The 22,831-nt window shown below is 43.6% G+C and overlaps 1 protein-coding gene across 22 annotated transcripts in view; it reads left to right on the top strand.

Moving 5' to 3' along the window:
* Nucleotides 1-22,831, top strand: part of DYNC1I1 (dynein cytoplasmic 1 intermediate chain 1) — a 382,305-nt gene that overhangs the window by 22,943 nt on the left and 336,531 nt on the right. The window lies entirely within an intron of this gene.

Genomic DNA, 22,831 nt, shown 5'->3' with positions numbered 1-22,831 from the left:
AATAGATAGTATAAGAGCGTTACCTCTGGGGCCAGGATTCAAATCTCACTGTCACCACTTACTAGCTCCGTGACCTGGACGAGTTACTTTGTCTCCCTGTTTCTATTTTCATCACCTCTGCAACAGAACTGACGATTATAGTACCCACTTCCTAGTGTTGCGGTGAGATTTGAACGAATACATCCTACTTAATTTTCCATTTTTTACAGGGCTTAAATGTTTCCCTTTGGCTGTTCTGGTGTGTTTAGTACAAACACTGACTTCCTGAAGTGTGCCACTTGTTAAGTGTCTCGGCCCAACACGAATGCTTGATAACTCCTAGGCTCCTGGAAGTCTCGCCTTCCTGAGTCAGGCGCACCTTGAGCACTTCTTTCTGTGCCAGTAGATCAGGGTGAGTACAGTGTAAGGGCCAGATGGTCAGTTAGCATTTCCCTGGCCTGTGAGGCAGCCTTAGTCTAGAGACCTCTGGAATCCAGGTGGCCTCTGTTGTGGTCTTGGTTCAGGTCTGCTGAGGACACATTTCCAGGCCCTCACTGTGATTACCTGCACCTCTCCAAAATCATATTACATTCACCTCGAATGTGGTACAAGTCCACTGTGGCAAAGTCCTGGAGGCATTCTGCTTCTTTGAGTTCAGAAAGTTAAAAGGTCTGTGTGTTTGGGAGGATCCCTGGGGAAGGGAATGACAACGCACTCCGATATTCTTGGCTGGAAAATTCCACGGATAGAGGAGCCTGGCAGGCTACAGTCCATGGAGCTGCAAAGAGTCAGGCCCGACTCAGCTTGATGAGGTAGAGGCTGGGTCTGATGGATGGGAGGCGTGTGGCTCATCCTGGCCAGTGCACATCCTGCCTCTCCCCTTCCCTTGCTGCTCCTTGAATACAAAGTGGATGAATTTGAGATGCTGCTGCAGAAAGCTTGTGGGCTGTGAGCAGGTGAAGGGGTGGGCCTAGAGACCCTGTCTTTGGTAAATAGGTCTGAGGACACCTATCTATTGTAGCCTAAACTTCTAGGGAAAAAAGGAGAGTTCATATCAATATAATGGAGAGAAACCTTTTTTTAAATTTAAATTTATTTATTTTAATTGGAGGCTAATTACTTTACAATATTGTATTGGTTTTGCCATACATCAACATGAATCCGCCATGGGTGTACACGTGTTCCCCATCCTGCACCCCCCACCCACCTCCCTCCCCATACCATCCCTCTCGGTCATCCCAGTGCCCCAGCCCCAAGCATCCTGTATCCTGCATTGAACCTGGACTGGCGATTCGTTTCTTATATGATATTATACATGTTTCAATGCCATTCTCCCAAATCATCCCACCGTCTCCCTCTCCCTGGAGAGAAACTTAAAAAAAATGTGTGTATTTATTTGGCTGTGTTGGGTCTTAGTTGTAGCCCATGGGCTTAGTTGCCCCGGGGCATGTGGGATCTTAGTTCTCTGGCCAGAGATCCGCCCTGCGTCCCCTGCATGGCAAGGCAGATTCTTAGCCACTGGACCACCAGGGAAGCCCCTGGAGAGAACCTTTGACTGATTCAAGCTCTTCAGAAAACTGGACTGGCTGCTAGTGAGTTCCTAGTGCCCAGGAGAATTTAAGCGTACCATCTCCAGGGCAGATTTTCTGTGAAGGGATTATTACATAATGAAAACTCAGGCCAGAGATTCCTCTAGTGAGCTCTACATTTTTTTTTTTCCCTCCAAATGTAAGAAGCTCTGATTTTGTACATTTGATGGAGCCTGGCATCACTCTCCTCTCTGGCCAGGTTCTGCCATTCCCTTGGGGCGTGCGCAAATAAGAGAACAGGTTCCAGACTGGAAAAATAAATATGACAGTCTCTGTCTCCTTCCTGTCCCACATAACTGTTCAAATCGTAACATCCGTTCATTCCTGGATTCATTCCACAAACATTCCTTAAGCTCCTGCCAGACACTGGGAATGCTATAGCAGTGTCAGGCCAGGTTGAAAGAAATTTAACAGCTTGTGACAACCGTTAAAAACAAACAAGTGATGCTCGCATCCAACCTCATTCTAAACTGCCCTCATGCCCCTGAGGGCTCAGTCTCTTATTTGTTCATTTGTTTGTTCTTTCAGTAATCTTTATGTACCTTGAAGATGTTCAAAGTCTGAACCATCCTGCCAGCTGCAGAGGCTAGACTAATATGTCATTGCAAAGGCATGTGCCAGAAAACCCCAACTACCTTATTCCCTTTGCAGCCTGAAGAATGGAAAACTACAAGATTTCTTGGGGACTAGTTCCGCCCTCCCGCCCCCTCCCCCCCCCATCGAATGCTGATCTTATTCAAAGCATGTATTACAAATGCTAAGGTGCCTATTTCGGGCACTGTATTTCTCACTTTTTCATTACATACAGCAGAGGTGTGATTATAAGGGAAGCGTTAATTCTCGTTTGCATTACTTAGCACATTTGAGTAGGTTGGATTGGTTTAACACGGAAATGTTTGATTTTTTTTTTCAAGACCCTCACGTCTTTTAAAAATGAATAATTTATTTGGAAGTGAGGAAGGACCAAAGGGCAGAAACAGTTGACCTGGGTCATGAACACCTGAGAGTTTTGTACCAAACACACACCTTTCCAGATGATGTCCCATCACACCGTGGTCACTCCCTTTTTTTGAATTGGAGGAAAATTGCTTTACAATGCTGTGTTGGTTTCTGCCATACAGCAACACAAATAATCATGACCGTACATATATATGCATAGTTATGAAGTGTGTGTGTGTGTATATCCCTTCCCCCGTGAGCCTCCCTCCCCAATCCCACCCCCTAGGTCGTCACAGAGCATCAAGCTGAGCTCCCTGTGCTATACAGCAGCGTCTCACTAAGCTTTCTGTTTTACACGTGGTAATGAATATATATGTCAATGCTCCTCTCTCAGTTCGTTCCACCCTCTCCTTTCCCTGCTGTGGCCACAAGTCCGTTCTGCATGTCTGCATCTCCATTCCTTCCCTACAAATAGGTTCATCAGTACTATTTTCCTAGATTCCATGTGTATGCATTAATACACGATATCTTTCTCTTTCTGACTCACTTCACTCTGGATAACAGGCTCTAGATTCATCCACCTCATTACAACTGATTCAAAATCGTTCCTTTTTATGGCTGAGAAGTATTGCATTGCATATATGTACCATAACTTTATGCATTCATCTGTCAACAGCTCTCTAGGCTGCTTCCTAGGTATCTATTGATAGCTAGGGTGAACACTGGGGTACACGTGTCTTTTCTCAATTATGGTTTTCTCAGGTATGTGCCCAGTAGTGGGATTGCTGGGTTATATGGTAGTCTTATTCCTGGCTTTTTAAGGAGTCTCCACACTGTTCTCCATAGTTGCCTCCTGTCATTTCACTCATGCTCACTCTCCTTCCATGGGAAACACTTGCCCAGTTCCCAGGCAACCCACGTCTCCGTGTCCTGCTCTCACGGCCCCTCCTTCAGGAAGCCCACTGTGAGCTTGGGTTCCTGCAACTCTCCTCTGTGCCTTAAACATTTATCACACACTTGCCCCACTTCTCCCTTGCCATGGAGCTAGCGTTTTCAGACCCTACCATTTACAGGCTTTTTGAGACAGACTCTATTTTTTTTTTCAGGTAATTTATTCATCCAACAAATATTTATGGATAGGTTTGTCTTATAATTCATTGTATACATCATGAGCCTGCCCTTTTTCTCTGAAAAGAAATAAAATTGAAAATAGGAAGAGTCAGAAGGATGGCTAACGTATTTGAGTGCTTCATAAATCTATTCCAGACACCAGGGACACAGCTGTCATCACAACAGCCGACGTCTCTCTCTCCAGGACTTTGGTTTGGACTAAGGGACAGATTGTCAACAAGCATTCAAAAAAGATTGTTCCTGCTTATAGAAATTATAAGCAGGAAATTATAATATTCTGTATTTATTATAGAAAAAGATACATTCATAACTTATTTTCTTCCTTCTCGTATTAGTGTAATGGCAGCTAAGGAAAGTTGACTGCTGGTGGTTAAGCAAGTCTAAAACTAAACTTCCTGGATAGGCATCCTGCCTCTTCCAGTTGGCGTGCTAAAAAGATTAAATGAGTTAACACATGGAAAAGACTTATAGCACTGCCTGGCACATAGTAAGAGCTCAGTTAGGAATATGTTACTTTCATTATTACTCAACAAGGGCACTATATTAATAAATCCACTGAGAATCTGGAAATAAGACTGTTTTCATTGTTAACCTCTTATATCAATACATTAAGAGATGGACAAATTGTCTCAACAGCTAAGGGTAGTTTTCCAGGGCAAAAGGCTCTATTTTAACTTTTTCCAATAGATTGGTACAGCTAAAATATCAGTTGTGTGCTTCGTTAGACATGAAGGTTTAGAGAAAGGAGAGCTATGTGGTGAGTATTGGTATAACCTGTCCAAACACTCCCAGCAGGGAGAGTGTCAGCCTCACAGCTTAGCCCAGTGTTCCCCTCTGGGATTTTTTTTCCCCCCAGTTTTATTGAGAATAATTGACATACATCACTGTTTAAGTTAAAAGGATACAGCATGATGGTTTGATTTACATATATTGTAAAATGATTGCAATAACTTTAGTTAACATCCATCACCTCATGGGTACAACAAGAAGAAAAAAAAATAAATTTCTCCTTGTGATGAGAGCTTTTAGGATCTACTCGCTTAGCAACTTTCCTGTATAGCAGTGTTAACTATAGTTTGAGCAAACGCTGGGAGATAGTGGAGACCAGAGGATCCTTGAGGGCTGCAGTCTATGGGGTCGCAAAGAGTCCAGCACAGCTTAGAGACTGAATAACAAGTGTTGACCGTAGTCGTCATATTGTACATTACACCCCCAACACTCGCTTCTCTCGTAACTGGGAGTCTTTTGGCCACTTTCCTCATAATCATTTGTGTAAGCCCCTACAGCATCCAGAGCAGCACTTTGTACTTTATAGGACTTCAGTAAGTCCCAATAAGTTGTATTAACATAAAGATACATTTAGCGTTTTGTGGAGCCAACTACTTGGGTTTCCTGGCTCTTAACAAACTAGAAATTTCAGTTGAGCGGTGTGCTCCTCCCTCCTCTACAAATGTATGGGATCCTGCTTGGATACCCAAAGGATTCTCCCATCCCCTTTGATCCGGTTAATCATCCCCCTTCCTGCCCTCTGCCCTTGACTGACTTCCTGCAGAGGGTCACTGTGCAGCATGGACTAGAGCCCAGAGAGACATGCTCCGATCTGCCGAAGGAATTTGGGGTCGGATGACTGTGTGTGCACACGTGTATGGGTGCACGTTCGTGTGCTGGGAACATGTGCAGGCAGCGCTGGTGGGCATTGCTCTGATCTGCAGTCAGCTGTCATGTTGCAGCTGTGGGGACAGAGATGTAGTCAGGGCCAGCCAGAAACCAGCTAGGCAGACAGATGAGAGTAAAGTCTGAATCTTAGTTTTGAAGGTCGAGATATTAGATTGTTCTTATATAGCGAAAATTCTCTAGCAACTTAGTGATGAGTTCACACAACCCAGTCAAGTGTAAGTTACATACTAGTCTGCAAACATAAATGCCAACTTACTGACTTGCGGGGAGGAATCTAACTTCTTATGGGCTCACTGTGCCCTTGCTTATAGGTTAGTATTCTGCAGTCTCCAGAGAACTTGGGTCCTCAGGCCCTTGGTCTCAAGAGGTCCCAACTGGGTGTGATTGGAACAGTACTAGTCTGTGGGCATTAAAATTTTGTCCTGAGGGCTAAGTCCAGAGGTAACATGGGCATTGAAAAATCAAGTAGTAATTATGCAATACATTCAAAAGCACCAGGAAGGGAGGTGGAATCTAGGTGTGGCAATGATATGGCCATTAAGGATACCTTTGAGAGGGAGGGTCAGGGAGCAGACCTAGGAGAATCCCAAAGCCAATGGAGCCTTGACCCTTCTTATGGAGAATGAGGGTGGGAAGAGAAGAAGCTCACTTAGGCAGTTTTTGAAGCTAAATTTGTTCATTCATCTGTGCTGTGCTTAGTCACTCAGTTGTGTCTGACTCTTTGGGGATTCTCCAGGTAAGAATACTGTAGTGGGTTGCCACGCCCTCCTCCAGGGGATCTTCCTGACCCAGGGATCAAACCCAGGACTCCCGCATTGCAGGTGGATTCTTTACCATCTGAACCACCAGGGAAGCCCCATTCATCTAACAAGTATTTATTGAATGTCTACAACATCTACTCTGTACCATTCACCATTCTAAGTATTGGCAGCACCTGAGTGAACAATACGGACAAGACCTTTGTCTTCATTGGAGCTAGGAGAAGGAGAAAACAATGAAATCTATTTAAATGTGTTACAGAATATGTTAAGTGGTAATATAGATAATAAAAAAATAAAGCAGTGGGAAAGACTTGGGAATGCATGTGCTGCCGGGGTTGGGGTCGGGGGTGCAAGTGGTTTTCTCTTTTAAATAGAGTGATGAGTTAAGATCTCATGAGATGAACTTTGAACTCGGTTTTCAAGAAGCAAATCTTTCAGAATTTTAGAGGAAAAAAAGTGTATTAGGCAGAAGGAATAGTAGATGCAAAGTCCTTGAGGCAGGAGTGTACATGATGTGTTTGGAGAACAGCAGGGAAGTGTGCCTGAAGATGTGGGGCTGGATTGTGTCCGGTCATGGAAGCCATGCAGGACTTGGGCTTCTCTATCTATGAGATGGAAGCTGGTGGAAGATGGAGCTTTATGCAGAGAAATGACATGATTTGACTTGTGTTTTAATAAATTACTGTTGCAGCTGAGAATAGGCCCTGGGTAGACCCAGGGAGACTGTTAAGGAGGCTTTGGCAATAATATGGTGGGGGATGATGGCAGGGGAGGTGGGGAAAAGCAGACAGGTTCTGGAAATGCTTGGAAGGTAGAGTCCAGATAATTTGCTAATGAATCGGATGTAGGTTTTGACAGAAAGACAAAGCAAGGATGACTCCAAGATTTTGGGTCTGATCTAACTGGAGGGCTGGAGTTGCCTCTACCTGGAGTGCAACCGTTAAAGGTTGGATGTACATGGAGCCAGAGCAGGGGGAGCAGCTGTCATAACCAGGGCTGCGGGGGAGCCACCTGGCACCGTCGTGGTGACCCTCCTAACAGAGGCACAGGCACAGTGACGTCAGCTGGTCAGGGCAGCTGTTTCCTGGGACACACCAGAGAAAACCTGAAAACTTCATACCCCATTTCCTGTCATTTGAGACTTCATTCTCCTTTCATTATAGCAGCTTTATGGTGGTTTACCGCTAATCTTGGCAGTGGTTTTCCTTTACCTTTGGTCAGTCCTAGCTTTGATGTTTTAGCACCGTGTGTCATGAACAGAGGAGCCTGGTGGGCTACAGCCCACAGGATCTCAGAGTTGGACACGATTAAAGCAACTTAAGCATGCACACACCTTGTGTCATAGTTTTGACTTGGGAGATGTCCTGTCATTTAAGATAAGGTCTAGTTTAACTTCAGAAAGTGGTCATGCTCTATTCCCATCATTTTCAAATTCTTGGAGACTACCTACCATTATCATCTCCCATACCCCTAAATGTTGTCACCCAAATCCAGGAAGTCACTTTTATGTCTCTACTCTGCTCCACCCAATCACCGCTTTACTCTTATAAGGCGGTGATTGGGTGGCAGAGGTCTAATTGCAGTGATGTCCAGTCAGGCAATGGTCAGGAATGGGGGCAGCCTACTAGGCAGTAAAGGAGATGGATGTGTTCATGTAAGTTCCTCCTTACTTTGAATATTTTGTTACTTCTTAGCAAGATCCTGAAAATGCCCATATAATTCTTCCTCCACTTTAATTTCTTTCTGCCAAGATTGATTTTCTTCAGAAGCTCATATATATAAGCCTGTCTCCTATTTTCACTCAAAGAGACAGATGGTTGAAACTGACTCTAGCTTAAATTAAAAAAAAAAAAGAAAGACATCTTGAATTTGAAAAATGCACATGGGTATCAGAAGGGGTTTAAGCCTTTAAGAACTGGTTGAGAAATCTGTTCTGAATCCTGCTTCACACCACTGTGTTATCCATTCATGTATAGCATGCTGTGTGCAGGCGAAGCTGGGGGACTCTGCAGCCAAGCTTTTCAGATGGGTATTTGCTTTCTGAAAGGAATATAAAGGTTGTGCTGATGAGACAAATGGCAAACCTCCAGATCCTGAGCTCAGTCAGCATCTGCTCTGACATGGCCCGCAGGAAATATGCCATGGTCCCGCATTTCCGACAGTATTGATTTTCTGCACTCTTAAGGGCACGCTAGGGTAACCGGAAAAGCCAGTTAATCTTTGTAAGTACATCCATCTTGATGCGTTTGTGCCCTGAAACATCCATGGGTTTATTTTGTTATCTTTTGCACTTTCTTTCTCTGGTGGAACTTAGATGTTGCTGAGCTGGCTTTGGTCATTCTGTGGCAGTGCGTCCTCACCAGCGCCCTGCAAAGGACTGCAGGTTGCGTGTGCACCCAGATATTAATCTCTTGGCCCTCAGGGTATTCAGAGCCTGGGTCAGTCTCCTGTGGTAGCCAACAGCTTTCTCTGTTCCCTCAGCACTCTGTGCAAGTGTCACGTGGGTGGCATGCTGCGCAAAATGTTGGCTGAGAAAAGACAAAGGTGGACACGAGTTTATGAATGAAAGCTTATTAATTCTACAATTGATGTAGCCAAGTATGTTTGGATCTCATTTACCTGCAACTGACAATAGACGATGCTATGTCTGTTTAACAATGAACGTGCGTGTGTCCAAAACCAAGTTCTGTGAAACCATAGCTGTCCTTCCCGTGTGCCGTGTGCCTCTTAGCAGTTTTCATCTGTTAATCACAAACATCGCTCCCTGTGACTACTAACGAACTTGATTTTGTTATATACTGGTGGTTTGCAACCCATGTTTAAAAAGCCTGTGTGTAAAACAGATAGCCAGTGGGAGTTTGCTGTATGACGCAGGGAGCCCAAACCCGGTGCTCTGTGACAACCTAGAGGGGTGGGATGGGGTGGAGGGTGGGAGGGAGGTTCAATAGGGAGGGGATAGCCATATATAACTATGGCTGATTCATGCTGATGTATGGCAGAAACCAACACAACACTGAAGAATGATCCTCCAATTAAAAATAAATTAATTAAAATGTTCAGTATAAAAGGCTGTATGTCTTACATGCTAAGGATAAACCACTTGGCCTTGCACTTGGTTGAATCCTTTGGTATTTCCTTGCTGCCTACAGAGTTTAGATCTCACTAAAGTATGGAATGGCACCCCACTCCAGTACTCTTGCCTGGAAAATCCCATGGACGGAGGAGCCTGGTGGGCTGCAGTCCATGGGGTCGCCAAGAGTCGGACCTGACTGAGCGACTTCACTTTCACTTTTCCCTTTCATGCATTGGAGAAGGAAATGGCAACCCACTCCAGTGTTCTTGCCTAGAGAATCCCAGGGACAGGGGAGCCTGGTGGGCTGCCGTCTATGGGGTCGCACAGAGTTGGACACGACTGAAGCGACTTAGCAGCAGTAGCAGCAAAGTATGGAAGAGCACATCTTTGGTTGTAGGGTGACCATCTTGTCCAGGTTTGCCAGGGCTTTCCTGAAAGCCCTGCATCCAGGGAACTCTGTCAGTCTCTGTGCAAACTGGGATGGTTGGTCACTCGGTCTTCGGGATCTCATCTCTGACTGCACATCCATCCTCATTCTCCTCCTCTTCTTTTGCACTGAGTGTTCCGTTTGTATCCAGTTACTTGTCGCACAGGCTGGCCATTCTCTTCCCTGTCTCCCCGCCCTTGTCCATGCTGTCCTCTGCCTGGGGTGCATTCCTCACCTTCTGTGGTCCTTGGGTCTGATTTCCCTCTGGGATCATTTGTTAAGTCATCAGCTCTGTGGAGCCTTCTTATTGCCTTCTCGTGAGCATGGTCATGCCACAGACTATGCATATTAGTAAGATCTTCAGTGGCCTGATCTCAGATCATCAGGCATTAAATCCCAGCTGTGTTTTGCTCAGCTATCTTACTCTTTGTCTCCTGTAGAACAAAAATGAGAAGGAAAACTACTAAAATAAAGTGGGTAACAATGGCAGAAAAAGAATATAAAGGAAATGGAATAAAACAGTGCAAGTGAGAGGGCCAATAGTATGAGGCGAGGAAAGATGAGAATTGCAGAAAGCTGTGGGCGTAGGCAGTAATTAAGAGCGACTGGAAACTGGGTTTGAACCTTAGCCTTTCACAGGTCAAGTTGTTTGCTTTGATATGAGGATAGAGTGTTATCTAGCAGAGTCCTTCTCAGTGTGAATTTCTGCATCATGATAACTTCAACCCAGATCAATGGTCCTTAAAATTAGGTAGGCTTAATTACAAATTTGTAAGTGTTTTGTAGTTAATTTGGGAGGATATTGAATGAAGTGGTTTTAAGATGTACAGATGTATCCTAGTAACTTATATGTTTAGAAGATTAAAAGCCAATTGACTTTGTGAACATTCATATTGAGAAAAATCTATTTTTGACTTTATTATTTAAGCATTAAAATCTTCCTTCTCATTTTTGTTAGTATGTCTTGATTTTACTTCTTTTAGTATGATTGTTTGAATTTGCTCTCATTTGTGAGTTGCAAGACTCTGGGTAGTTTGGATTTGCCTGCATTCTCTATCAGAATAGAGTAGCCTCGTTAGGCAGCCCTGTTGGGCAGGGCTGTCTTAATTTAACGTTGCTGCACAGATCATCTGGCCCCTTCATAGAATGGGTAGTCAAGGACTCCGAGTCAAAGCTAAACTTAGTCATGTCTGAAGATTTCCTTGCTATCAGTTATTTTAAAGATCAGCCCCACAGGTTACCTGAGAGTCATTTATTTTTAGACACATTCATTTATCATCTTAGCAACTCAGAGTAAACAGCTTCGGGTACAATGGATGACCGTGTTTTAAAGCACTGATATTTTTACATCACTTCTAATGAGAAAGCCCAGCTATTGGCATGATGATTTATCCTCAAGGCCTTTTGGGCTTCTAGATTGCTGAAATTTTGGCTGAGATAAGCAATGGAGACTGAGTTATAAAGTGAATGGATTTTGCTAAATAATCCTTTTAGAGTCAAAAAACAGAGATTGAGATAAAAAATGTAAACCAGGTGGGAAGGCATGGTATCAATGGGTATATGTGATTTAGGAAAAGATAGTTGAGTGGATGAGGCAATGCTTGGATTGTGTGTTTGATGCACATGTGTCCTAATGGATGAAAAAATCAATTCCTGCCCCCCCACCCCCCACCCCTGCCGCCCATGGGGAATAAAGATTTGTTTCAGAAAAAGGAAGAACTTTTCTGAGTTGTGTCACTGAAAAGCTTAGTGCAGCTGTCCACAAACTTTGGTACCAGGGACCAGTTTCATGGAAGATGATTTTTCCACGGCCTGGGGAGGGGTGGTTTGAGGATTCTTCAAGTGAATTACATTTATTGTGCACTTTATTTCTACTATCATGACATCAGCTCCATCTCAGATCATCAGGCATTAAATCCCAGAGGTTGGGGACCCCTGGCTTAGTGCACTCACGCAGTGTACTGATGATTAGAAACTCCCGATAGTGAAACTGGAAAATTCCACGCTTCTATCTAATGATTATTTAGCAGTTCAAGGGACTTGTATTGAACACTCATTGCTGGGCACTAGGAGCATAGAGATAGATTAGATGTGGCCCCTCCTTCAGAGCAGCTGTCGGTGCAACAGGAGAACATCGTGTGAGCAGAACAGAGGTGCGCATAGGTGGACCGCGTGGTCCGTGTTGCCGCCAGCCATGCGCATGCGCAGGGTGCCCACGGGCCGCCAGAGCGATGCTTGTCCCGTGCTTGAGGCTGTAGGAGGCCTTTCTTAAGGGGTGTTTGTGACAGTTGCAGGGGCACAGCAGAGGAACTCAGCCATGGGTACACATGTATCCATTCTCCCCCAAACGTTTACACAGTCTTATGTAAAGTATAGACTTTGTACTTGAGGCTTCTTTGTTTGGCTTCTTTACTGATACCTGGTGAAGGCAGATGATACACCTTTCCTATCTATTTGGACCTGAGGTTAGGTGTTTCAGCAGGAGTCTTTGTATAAGGCCTCACTCCTTTCTTCATTCTAGTGTTCCTTCTAGTGGTCTTCTCCAGATGGCTCCCATCTCCTTTCTTCCGATTCTACTTTCCAGCCCCTTTTCTGCCCTGAGTCTTCGGGACCCAGTACCAAAATACTGCTTTCCAGTTGTCCAAACTGCCCCATTTTAGTTTTCTCCTCTTTCAAGGATGGTCCTTGAAATGCTTATTTCCTAAGGACTCTTGATGTCGTCTGAGTGTTTCCCGAGAGAAGAGGCCCTAAAAACTGAATGAATGATTCCCTTAATTGAAGAGCAGTTCCTTTCCCAAAGAGATGAAGCACGCTGAGTCTTCCAATGGGTAGAATGTACCGCAGCCATCAGAAGTAACTTGAAAATTTCCAGAACTTTTTGGCAGAGATGACAATGGGTTTTGAGTCTTTTAAATTGAAGAGCTCTCGTCTCTATTCTGTTAACTAGATGAAAGGGCAGATCCCCTTTGGATTGATTTTTCTCTCTAGCATAATGGGCCTCAATGCTGAGTACTGGAGAACCTCTCCTGTTTAATGCGCTTCAATTGCCCATGCTCGAGTTACAGACGAAGCAGCGCAATTTAGGTAGCTCAGAATTTTAAAGTGGTGAAAGGAAGACTAGAGACAATATGCAGATACAACGATCTTAAATATAGTCCATAAACCCAACAAGAGCGGTTCTAAAGGCATACTGCAGAAATATAGTCAAGAACCAACCCAATATGAATAAAATGAAGAAGCCTTGAAAAATCATCACAGATTTTTAACTGTTTGTGTGTACTAAGATATTTCCTCTCCAAACCTATAGTTCTCTATTGACATAAGGCGATCCTTCCTGTGTATTAATAGGTGAAAATCTTGCAGTGCTTGGGACTACCCAGTATTGGCTTGGAGACCTGGCTGGGAATTTCCGAGGCAAAGCCTTTACGAGTCAGCTCTCTCATGCAGGTTATGTTTGCTGCCACCAGGCGGTGATAGGGAGTGATTGCACGATTGGGCTGGGAGTAGACAGATCAGGATCTGCTGTGAGTGCCTTTTGTTTAAGAGCTTTCTTGTGACTGAGAGTGAAATCCTGAATAAGTAAACCGGGACAGGGAAGCATTACTTAATAAAAGTTATCAAGAACAAAGACATCTGGTGATTCCAGTTCTGACTCATCCTCTTATTGGTGGTGCGTTTAGACACATGCAGCTCAGTTTCCCTGTTTATGGGTAAAATATTGGCACTGGATTATATAATTGTTAAAGTTCTTATGTTAAAAATAAGCAAGTGTAATTTTAATTGTTAACACAGAATAATTAAAGGAATAAAAACTTTTCACATAACAGGGAAGTATATATTTATTAATAACCATCTTAGTTCACTTCTGTGGCTCAGGTGGTAAAGAGTCTGCCTGAGTGCAGGAGACCCGGGTTCAATCCCTGGGTCAGGAAGATCCCCTGGAGAAGGAAATGGCAACCCACTCCAGTATACTTGCCTGGAAGAAGCCATGGATGGGGGAGCCTGGTGGGCTACCGTCCATGGGGTTGCAAAGAGTTGGACGTGTTTAGGTTATTGCTATGAATTCAGCAGAATTTTAAATAGATGGCTTTCTAGAATCAACTGCGTCTTATCAGAAGTAGGTTAAGGCAGACCGTGCTTTGAGGATCTCTGGGAATCCCAAGATACGTTCAGGTGTCCAGAAGATCAAAACCATTTTCATACTAACGCTGAAATGTTACTTGTCGTTTTCAGTGTATTGACATTTGCAGTGATGGTGTGAAATTAATGGCAGGGCAGACTTCAGGTAAGGTAGCATGAGTTGCAGAGAAGGCAGTGGTAGCCCACTCCAGTACTTTTGCCTGGAAAATCCCATGGATGGAGGAGCTTGGTAGGCTGCAGTCCATGGGGTCGCTAAGAGTCGGGCACTACTGGGCGACTTCACTTTCACTTTTCACTTTCATGCATTGAAGGAGGAAATGGCAACCCACTCCAGTGCTCTTGCCTGGAGAATCCCAGGGATGGGGGAGCCTGGTGGGCTGCCGTCTGTGGGGTCGCACAGAGTCGGACACGACTGAAGCGACTTAGCAGCAGCAGCAGCAGCATGAGTTGAGACAGGGCAGCAGACTCCTGGCAGTGTTGGCACACCTCACTGCCACACACTTGCTGCTAAAAAGACAAACAACTTCACTTAAGAATGTCCTTCACGAAGCAGAAAACAATGCTGGTTACGTTAAATCTTTAAGCTCAAGCACACATCTTTTCTGTGTGACAGATGGGTACATGAAAGGCACCCTGTTGCTCACCAAAGTTCCCTGACTGTCTGGAGAAAAGGATTTGTGCAGCGTTCGAGTTGTGAGCTAAATGAGCTGCTTTTTTGCAAGAAACACTATTTTTTACTTGGAACTATGATTCATAGACAAACTATGGTTGTTTAGGCTTGGTTATTTGGCAGAACTTTTCTCAAAAATCAATGACATGAGCTTGTCACTTCAAGAACACTATTGACAATATTTGTTGTTCATAATAAAATTTGAGCTTCAAGCAAAATTAAAGTTTTGGGAAACTTGTATCTGCCGCTGTGAGCTGGACAGCTTTACCATCCACATGTAAAGACCTTTCTGAAGATTTTGGTAGTGATGGTACCAAATGTGATTTTTGGATGTTGTATAATGAAATGTATCCATATTTGAGAGAAGTCTGCATAATTTCTAAATAACCAGTGCATGATGTTATAAAATCATTCGTGGATAAAGTAAATTTAAAGTTTAAAATAGAACAGTGGATTTTAATGTAACAGAGTATAAAAAGTTCACTGGTAGGTGTGGCTCATATTCAGATTGGAAATGAACTTTGGGGAACTGCCATTTGTTGATTTTTGGTGTAATATCAAAGAATATCCAAAATTACTTCAAGAGGCTATTCAGATACTCCTGTGTATTTTCCAGAATACACAGTTATGTGAGATCAGATTTTCTTCACAACCAAAGTAGTGTATCACAACAGATTGAATGCACAAATAGCTGTAGGAATCCAGTTGACTTTTTTTAAGCTAGATATTAAAAAGACAAGTGAAAATATAAAAGAAATACCCTCTTACAGTATTTTTTTTGTCTTGGAAAGTATAGCTGTTTTTCCCTAAAAGTTTTATGTTAAGTAAAAAAGCTTGGTGTTATTACAGAATTAATTATTCGGTATTTAAAGTTTTGTCAGTTTTTATTTTTAACGTGGGTGATGTTAATAGGTGTAACCCACATAACAAAAGCTCTTTGAAGTCACTGATAATTTTTACTAGTCTCAAGGGCTACTGAGACCAAACACTTGAGAACTCATCTCTAAGTAGACCAGCTCTGGGCACCCCTCCCTCTATGAGATGGATTTTATTAAAATGTTCATTTTCCTAGTATACTGATGGCTGTACAGTTTAGCATATAGCCCTCCCTCCTCTTTCACCAGCAGACTTCCTCTAGGATTTCTCTCACCCTGTTTTGTTGACTGTGGGGTATAGCTGTAAAAATGCTTGTGGTTCCATTCAGCCCTTGGCCTCCCATCCGAGAGGAAGGAGATAGCTGCATTGTATAAGAAGTCAGGCAGGTGAATCGAGGTTGCGAAAGATCAAATTTCTTATGTGTACCAAGTGGCAGATGAAAAGTTCAATAGCTGATAGTGAAGAGCTAACAAGAGCAATTGTTTTCAGGCAGGAAAAGAGAATTTATTTCCAGGTAGTTTTTTTCAGTGAGTCTGGCAACAGCTGGGCAATGATTTAAACCTCCTAGGATTCTGACTTTAAGCTTAAAAATACATTTGCATATGCCAGCATTAGAAATGGAATCTCAAACTGCTGCCAACTTAGACAACCAAAAGGAAATAGAGATCTAAACAGTTCAAAAGCTAAGCCTCGGGAGGTTCTGTTGCTTGGCAGCTGTGTAAACAGAGCTAGACCCTGTGCTTCTCCTCTCTGAGATGCTTGGTTCTAAACAGGACCACACCATCTCATGACCATATGGGCAGGAGTGGAAATGAAGGGGACGGGTCTCATTGTTGGGTTCAAGAAAAGTCGAACATTTTCCTTTCTGTATGCATGTGTGTGGAGTAAGAAATATGACGGCGAAACAGGGTTAACTGGGAAGACAACGCCAGGTGGGGAGATGACTTTGGTTTTTCCCTAACTGGGGGTCTATGTTTTTTTCTCATGTTTTCTTCCTTTCTTTCTCCCTCCGTTCTTTCTTCCTTGAAACTTAGGACGGTGAGACAATTTTACGACGATGCAACAGGAGTGACCCTCCCTGTAATTAACTTCTTAACCAGAGAAGGAATCATTTCTCCATGCGCCACTCTGTCCTCTGGGGGAAGTGGGTGAGATAGGACAGGGTGCCCACCTGGGACAGCTTGACGTGTAATCCCTATCTACGTTCAACAGAAAAAGCGAGAGGAATTTTACTAGTTAGATTAAGTGACCACAGTTAGTTGTTTAAAACATATTTTTCCTTTGAGTCACAGCTCTTTAACCATGTCTTCCGTCTTATAATCCATTTAGGTTGAGAAGCATACTTTACCTTTAGTGCATTTCTGACTGTTAACTTTTTAATACTTATTTTTATTGATGGTGTAATTGACATACATTATGACACCCCACTCCAGTACTCTTGCCTGGAAAATCCCATGGATGAAGGAGCCTGGAAGGCTTTAGTCCATGGGGTCGCTGAGGGTTAGACACGACTGAGTGATTCACTTTCACTTTTCACTTTCATGCATTGGAGAAGGAAATGGCAACCCACTCCAGTGTTTTTGCCTGGAGAATCCCAGGGACGGGGGAGCCTGGTGGGCTGCCGTCTATGGGGTCGCACAGAGTCGAACACGACTGAAGTGACTTAGCATAGCATAGCATATGTTAGTTTCAGGTGTATGACATAATGATTTGCTTTTTGTAGATATTTGTGAAATGTGTACAGTTTCACAATACAAAATTTTGTGATATTCGCCACAGTAAGTCTAGTTTAACATCTGTCACCATACATAGTTAACATCAATTTTTTCCTTGCGTTGAGAACTTTTAAGATCTCCTCTCTTAATAACTTTAAAAGTATTGTTAACCATAGTCACAGTGCTGCTCGTTACATCCCCATGATTTGTTTGTTTTCTCACTGGAAGTCTATACCTTCACTCACTTCACTCACCCTCATCCCCAGCTCTGGGAACCATTAGTCTGTTCTCTGTTTCTGTAAGCTTGATTTGGGCTCTCTCTCTCTCTCTCTTTTTTTTTTTTTTTTGTTAAAGTTTTAATTTTTTGTTTTGGCCATGCAGCATGGCTTATGGGATCTTTAGTTCTCCATCCAGGGATTGAACCATGGCCCCCAGCAGTGCGGGTACTGGGTCCTAACCACTGCACCCACCAGGGCATTCCTCCCCCTCCCAGGTTTTTTAGATTTAGATCATTTGCAGTGAACTTTGATGTTTTTAATTATTGAATTAATGTAAAGTTAGTGATGGGGTAAAGAGTTCACGTCTAGTCAAGGCTATGAATGTGAGAGTTGGACTGTGAAGAAAGCTGAGTGCCAAAGAATTGATGCTTTTGAACTGTGGTGTTGGAGAAGACTCTTGAGAGTCCCTTGGACTGCAAGGAGATCCAACCAGTCCATTCTGAAGGAGATCAGCCCTGGGTATTCTTTGGAAGGACTGATGCTAAAGCTGAAACTCCATTACTTTGGCCACCTCATGTGAAGAGTTGACTCATTGGAAAAGACCCTGATGCTGGGAGGGATTGGGGGCAGGAGGAGAAGGGGACAACAGAGGATGAGATGGCTGGATGGCATCACTGACTCGATAGACGTGAGTCTGAGTGAACTCCTGGAGTTGGTGATGGACAGGGAGGCCTGGCGTGCTGTGATTCATGGGGTTGCAAAGAGTCGGACACAACTGAGTGACTGAACTGAACTGACTGAAAGAGTTCGCATGGTAAAAAATAGTAATACTATTGATAATAGTAGAAAAAGGAGGAGGAGGAAGAAGAGAAACAACTTTTCTTGCATGTTTAATATTTTGCCAGGTATAGTTTTAAGCTCTTATATTGATTCAGCTACTTGAAAGGTAAGGATGGCAGTTTACTGAGCTGAAAGATGGGTGGAAACCCAAGTTGTGAGAACAGAGGTATCTGGGAGGCTAGATGGAGATGTCATAGTGAAACAAGGGGATAAAGGCTGAACCAGGAGACAAGAGAGAAATCAGAAGGAGAGAGTTGAAATTTGAAAAAGTTACAGAGGTTGGGAATTGGGTATGGAATCCAGAGTGAAAACAGAGTAGCTGATTTGAACTTTGAGGTGCCTGTTGTCAGGTAGGAGTAATTTGGCAGATGAGAAAAGAAATACCAGAGATGAAGTGATAGTGAATACCATGATAGTAAAACTGGAGACCCTCCAGCAGACCAAATGCTAAGATGCAGAGGAGGTAGGAAGATGAATGGAGCAAATGCAAATGAGAGAACGTGGGCGAAAGGAGTGTCACTGATGGCAAGCAAATGCAGAACAAATGCTTTGCTAGGAGGGGAGCTGGGGCCCAGTAATCAGCTGACTCCGCGTGGCTGGAGCTGGGGAGGGGCTGCCGTGAGTGTTCCTAAGCCAGGATGGAGTCGCGCTGTAGTTGGCTGGTGGGTAGGAGAACAGGGGGATGACGAGACGAGAAGGAGACATACACCTTGGGGTGGGTTTGATTTATCTACTTGACTCCTTGCCCTTTGTAAGTGAAAGAAACTGGCTTTTCTATGTGTGTGAAGTAAGTGAGCAATGATTAGCAGCAGGTAGCTCTGACTCTTATTTTCTTAAACTGAGAGCGTCAAACTTGCCTTTGCAGTGACCTGCATTAGCCCCAGGAAGCTCTATAACTTGTGTCCCCTGTGCCTTGCTCCTCGATTTGCTTTGTTTAATGTGCAGGGAGTTTTTAGTGGATGAGACTGGCAAGCCCCCTGGGGAAGCCTATGAAGTTCAGTGCTGACGCTGCATTTCGTGCCACTGTTTAAGCCATTTCACTCTGTGTAAAGGTCCATTCATTTCTGTGCACTTTCTAAAGCCTCAATGAGGTGTTCTCTTGAGATTTCTTATTCTCGCAGGGGTCAGTGCTTAAGTGTCTAGTTTGGAATAGATCCAAAAATCGGTAAGTGGAAGGTATTCTATCTCTGTCTTTTAACACTGTGCTTCTCCTGCCTTTAAAAAGTGAAGTGTTGTTGGAAACATCGCTATGTAGTTGGCTACATACTATACTGTAACAGTATACTGTGTAGTATGTAGTATAACTCTTTTAAAATTCCCTTGGTGTTTTTGTTGTTATACTTTTTAAATATTGGCTTTGTGGCTGATAACAGCAACTTAAATGACCACCATTATCAGACATTATCAGCGTTGCTGCTGCTGCTAAGTCGCTTCAGTCGTGTCTGACTCTGTGCGACCCCATAGACGGCAGCCCACCAGGCTCCCCCGTCCCTGGGATTCTCCAGGCAAAAACACTGGAGTGGGTTGCCATTTCCTTCTCCAATGCATGAAAGTGAAAAGTGAAAGTGAAGTCGCTCAGTTGTGTCCGACTCTAGCGACCCCATGGACTGCAGCCTACCAGGCTCCTCTGTCCATGGGATTTTCTAGGCAAAAGTACTGGAGTGGGGTGCCATTGCCTTCTCCATATCGGTGTTAAGAAGACCTTAACCCTTCTTACATAGAGAATACAGTTTACATCCCACTATTGAATGAAGTCCTTCTCAGGAAAATCGCAACAAATACAGGATGTTCCTATTACATAGTTTGCGCCTTAAGGACCGTGATATATGCCTGAAGTCATGCTGATACTTTTGACAGACTGGGAAAGGCAGAGAAAAGGGAATGTGGAGAGAGGGGAACTTAGGGTGCTTCTGAGACATTGCCACTGGCTGTTTTCAGCATAGGATGACACGACTATTGCTGTAACTGTGGTTTTTCTGATAAGACATTTCACTTCTGACAGAAAAGTGACAATCGTAAATCGCATTGGCCCCCATTGAGGAAGAATATCTGTAAGTTCTCAGGTGGCTTCTGGGAGCAGGTTCTCATTTTCTCTTGTCAGCATTTTTGGTGTTGAAAATTATTGGCAAACGGTATTTTAGTGGTAACTGTTACTTTTATCAGTTCTATGGCTTTTCTCGGGGGAAAAAAATATTAGCTCTAACTGCTTGAGTCCGTGTTCTTCCAAGTCGGCCATCAGTTTGGAACCAGAAACACCTTCTTCCTTCAAGCAGAACGTTTCCTGCCTGCTGGCGTCAGTCACTGCTTCGTTTCCTCAGGTTATATACCTATCCTTCACTACCTCCTGGAGCTTGCTCAAACTCATGTCCACTGAGTCAGCGATGCCATCCAACCATCTCATCCTCTGTTGCCCCCTTCTTCTTCCGCCCTGAATCTTTCCCAGCATCAGGGTCTTTTCCAATGTGTGGGTTTTTCACATCAGATGGCCCAACTGTTGGAGCTTCAGCATCAGTCCTTCCAATGAATATTTAGGGTTGATTTCCTTTAGGATTGACTGGTTTGATATCCTTGCTGTCCAAGGGACTCTCAAGAGTCTTCTCCAACACCACAATTGGAAAGCATCAGTTCTTCGACACTCAGCCTTCTTTATGGTCCAGCTCTCACATCCGTACATGACTACCGGAAAAAACATAGCTTTGACTATACAGATCTTTGTTGGCAAAGTGATGTTTCTGCTTTTTAATACGCTGTCCAAGTTTGTCATAAATTTTCTTTCAAGGAGCAAGCATCTTTCACTTTCAAGGGATACGAATAGGCATAAGAAAATTTATATCCTGCTTTCATTTTGCCACTTTTTTTTTCATACGCCTGTTGATTTCCCAAACCTTATTACACCTAGTGAGCCCACTTTGCTGTTTCTTCAGGTCTTTGCCACTTGCCTCCACAGGTCTGTTCTTACTGACTAAAGCTTGTATTTCTTGACTTGAATTCATCTGCACCTCTCATGCAGAGCCTGCTCTTCTGCAGGTCTTTCCAGATCTCTGTCTCCCCTTCCTGTGCTAGTCCCTGACCTCATTCCATATCCAGTTCAAATTCCACTACTCAAAGCTCTCCTCATCTACTCCACCAGATCTATGTCTTGTTCTGCATCCATCAGCGATCAGAGCATGAACATGCTTAAACTGAGGTCCTTCTGTGTATGGACTTTAACTTGAACTCGGGCAAACTCCAAGAGATAGTGAGGGACAAGGAGGCCTGGCCTGCTGCAGTCCATGGCGTCTCCAAGAGTCAGACACAACTTAGCAACTGAACAACAACAAATGTATGGACTATACAGGGTTAGGTCTTGCTGAATCTCCTTTATCTGAATTGTGAAAAAGGCACTCGTAATAATATTGGTCTCCTTGGATGATTGTGATTAAACATGATAATACATGTGAAGTGTCTGGCACTCAGTGATCAGTGCGCCAAGCTCTCAGGGAGCGTTTCCAGCCACACCGCATGCTCACAGAGCTGAGATGTGCAGTCCTTGAAGGGAAGAATCTGGCTCTACAGAGAATGCCTAGCACAGGTTAACTATTCAATGAGCATGTGTTGAAAATAGCAGAGATTGATTATCATGATGATGGTTATTATTATTCCTGCAAATCTTTGCCATCATATTATAAGAAAAAATGTGTGTGGTGGGACAGGAGGAACACAGGACACTCCCAGTGTGTATTTCATCTGAACGTGCCTAAGGGTGACTGCAGATTCTTGATTACCTTCTAAAGAGTGACAGGAAGCTCCAGGATTTTTCACTGCTTGTGTTTTTTTTTTTTTTTTGCTTGTGTTTTATATGTACATATAATGCACACACACACATATATAAAAATATATGTATATATAAAGTTTATTTATTTGTTTAACTTTGACTGTGCTGGGCTTTCTTGGCATGGGCTTTTCTTAAGTTGCTAGGAATGTGGGCTACTCTGTAGCTATTGTGTGCAGGCTTCTCATTGGAGTGGCTTCTCTTGCTGCAGAGCACAGGCCCTTGGGCACGCAGGCTTCAATGGTTGCAGTGTGTGGGTTCTGTAGTTGCAGCTCTCCAGCTCTAGAGCACAGGCTCAGTAGTTCTGACACGACCAAGCTGCACCTAGGCCTGTGGAGTCTTCCCGGATCAGGGATTGAACCCATGTCTCCTGCATTGGCAGGCAGAGTCTTTACTGCTGAGCCACCAGGGAAGCCCCACTGTGTACCTTTTAGGGCGTTTTTTTTCCATCCCTCACTTTGTCATCTATTTAGAAGTATACTATATGTGTGTTTCATCATAGTTGCATACAAGTAGTATGCAAATGGATACTTGTGACATTTATGATTCGTTTTTTAAAAAATTGAGGAGTTTGGGTCGCAGAAAGGTTCTTCATTTCTCCGTGCTTCCATTTTCTTAGTTTCCAATTGGGCGCAGAAAAGAGACATATGAATGATGGATAATTGGTGACAGTCTTCTCCAAATTCATTTTACTTGACATTTCTGGCACCATCGCCCCTAGGATCATCCTCACCGTTAACATGAAAACTCTTGTTCAGATCAATTTTCCCAAGAACTTGTCATAGTGTTATCTCCTAATTCATGTGCTCGCAAGCATTTTTTGCTGTGAAAAGGAAAAGTGCCAGAATAAGCAGAATTGCATTCAGTATGCAAATGAAAGTTTTATAGAAATAGGGTTGTACTGGAGATGAGATTAATTGTGACAGTTCAGGAGGAGTTTTACGGGAAAAGATGAACATGTTAGGTCTTCAGTGGCTGTCTTCCC

Source organism: Bos grunniens, chromosome 4, assembly GCF_055505025.1.
Source record: "Bos grunniens cultivar Pamir isolate PY7600 chromosome 4, Bosgru_T2T1.0, whole genome shotgun sequence".
Lineage (NCBI taxonomy): Eukaryota > Metazoa > Chordata > Mammalia > Artiodactyla > Bovidae > Bos > Bos grunniens.
Note: the sequence above shows the minus strand (reverse complement) of the source record. Positions and strands in the feature narration are given on the sequence as shown.